Below are 3,007 nucleotides of genomic sequence, written 5' to 3'. Positions count from 1 at the left end.
AGCTGCTCTCCATGCAGGGGGGCCCTTTGCAGCAGGGTGAGATGCTGCAGGGCTGGCGGTTTACCTCCATCTCTCTGAGGCTGCAACAGGGCTGATTGCTCTGCCCTTCGGTTCTGCTGTTACAATAGCCTGCGAGGGCCACGCTATAACCCGCATCAATTATTATTTTTTTTTTAGCCAGGTTTATTATATTTAATAATCTAGTTTACAGATCCTTTGTGCCAGCACAACAGACCAGTACAGGGACAGGAATGTTTGAAATCAACTTTACCGTCATCCCTTGCATCTTCTGAAAGCGTATCTACGTGCACCCTCTCATTCAGACCCTTCCAACACCTGCTGGGATCAGCCCTGTTGTCCACACTATCTGACCTCAAACAGAGCTCCAGGAACAACTCTCTCGTAGGGCCCACAGATCAGGTCCCAATTCAATCTCTTTTCCATTCTTGCTTATTACAGCATTTGTAACCACTCACCTACTCAGACCATCCCCAAAATCTCAGGAAAACCCGACGTGAGGCATTTAGCAGTTCTGGAGGTCCACAGAAGAGCAACTAACCTGGAGCGAACGAGAACTTGCCAGCTCAAGGTTGCACTCTGCAAAGTGGAAAATATTGTGGGAGGCTAATTTTGGCCCTTCCATGGGGATGCACAGAGGCGGAAAGTTGAAGGAAAGTCCTGTGCCAGTGGAAAAATAAAAAAAAGACACAAGTCTTCTTTCCAACTTGCACAGGACAGAGCAGCATCCAAGCAGCACGCAGGATCACACACAGGAAGGCAAAGGACACAAAAAGCAGCCTGAGTTTAAAAGGGTCAGCACCCCGGCAGCACACAGGTGTTAGGGCAGTTCTGCGCTGTACCACAGCAGTGCCTGGCCAGCTGGCGTTATTTCAAGATGATCCTATGATGGGAAAGCAATTTTAATGTATTTAAAGGGCACAAAGATACCCTACATATTTCTGCAAAACACTTTGGAAAAAGATCGCAGTATCTGAACCAGTAAACTCTCAGACGAGAGTAACTCCAGTCCCATTTTTAACAGGGTATGCACCAGACATCAGCACTTGTACTCCGTGCGCCACGAACGCACCTCCATCCCTTCACGCGCTAATCCCTGTCCAGGCTTTCAAAAGCTGCAGCCTGCGGAACCTCACATCAGTTGTCCATGCTCACACCGACGCCTTCACGCGACTGCACCCACTCCCACAGCACCGCATGGTGAATCTTCCTGCCTCCTCCTTCTGCACACCCCCCCACCTTTTTTTTTTTTTTTAAACTCCTACCTACACTTAAGTTTCTCAATGTGAAGATTTTTTCCCCTCTCAACATTTGCTAAGACAGAAATCACACCCTTTGGGTAGACACAGATACTTCCATGAGAAGGAGTTTACTGTAAGCTGCACCCTCCCCACTCCTCGATGGCCAGCACTGGCCATGGCAGCAGCACTTGCCGGCTGCACCATAACCGCTCGCGGTGAACACCAGCACTTCCTTCCCCATCGCTGCCGCCACCAGTCTGACCCAGCCTCAGCCACAACTTCTAGCTCAGACTTTCTCATCAAGGTTTAAAACTCTGCCAAGTCGGGATGAGAGGGATTCAGCACCAGAACACATGAGCACCTGGGGCAGTTTAAGGGGCCACGGACCAGAAGATGGATAGAGCCATCAGTTCCTTATTCCATTTCTAGCAGAAATGTAACAAAAAGTAGATTTTCTGGGGACAAGCTGGAAGATGAGTGAAAGGCAATTTTGCCAATCCATTGATAAAATAGACTTCTAGACTTACCCATCACCTCCTCCACTAACCTTACCTTCCAGTGACTCCAGAGACTGGAAATAAAAGCGAAGATGAGAGTTTGTTTGCACAGTGGTTAGCTACAGACTCAGCAATATGGTCTTCAAGCCGAGAACAGAACTAGCTTGGCTCAAATTCACAGCCTCATGTTTCGAATAGGTAACTCTCTGAAAGCACACAAACAAGACACATTATCTTCATCCAAAATCCCCAGTGCTGGCTGCTGCCAGCTGCCTTGGTGAGAGACTGAGGGTACTGTAACACCCGATGTCAGCTTACGGAGCGTCACTCAGCATCAGGGGAGCTCTGCAACGCTGCTGACAGGATAAGCTGATGCTCTGACACCGCAGCTGCTACCGTCGGAGGCCAGGAGTGTGGTCATCACTGCACCTAGGGAAGCAGGGAACGGCAACACACGCACACGGACTGCAGCACATGGATAATCTTTATTGGTAACATCAGTGGAGCACCAGTAAACCATTACTGACTGTAGTGGTGACACACAGCGAGGCACATGCTAAGGCACTTTTATTATATATAAAAAAAAAACCACCTTAAATTTTTTTGTGACAGCAATTGGGACATGAGGCTCCTGCATTTAGAGCGCTTCAGGCATACAGTATGGTGCTTCATATTTAATTATTTTTACTTTGCTCATAAGTAGGTCTAAACGCAGCATATACAATATGGTTAAGAATACAGGTAAATCCAGCAACCAGTGTACGGTGTAGAAAAGTAAAAACTATCTATATATAACCATGGTCCCAATAGAAAGGCAGTGATAAAGACCTTTATTTTTTTTTCTTAATTACTTATTATGAGAGATACAAAGGCCTTACATATATCTGTGCAGATTAAAGGGTTTTTAATATACTCTTAGTCAATGGTGCACAATAACTAATCCCAACCCCTGGTTACAGAGCAGGTGCGAGAGGCTTGGACGTGTCAATAAAAGAGGGATTTCCCTCCCCTTATCGCCACCCTCTGCCCACTACCCTATTAAATTCCCCTAGATTCTGTCTATTACCGTTAAATATATTTGGTCCCCCAGAGATTCTCAGACAAGCACAAGGACATTGCTTCTGCTTCCCCCAGCCTGTCATTAACTACTGGTCCACGCTACCTTAGATGAAACCACTCAGAGGCACGGACGCTAACAGAACATCATTGCACTTCAGAGATCTGTCCAGACAGTGAAAATAAAAAAGGGGG

The sequence above is a fragment of the Cariama cristata genome, unplaced genomic scaffold (genome assembly GCF_000690535.1).
Source record: "Cariama cristata isolate BGI_N322 unplaced genomic scaffold, ASM69053v1 scaffold3749, whole genome shotgun sequence".
NCBI classification, from domain to species: Eukaryota; Metazoa; Chordata; class Aves; order Cariamiformes; family Cariamidae; genus Cariama; species Cariama cristata.
The sequence above is the reverse complement of the archived record's forward strand: the minus strand, read 5'-3'. Positions refer to the sequence as shown.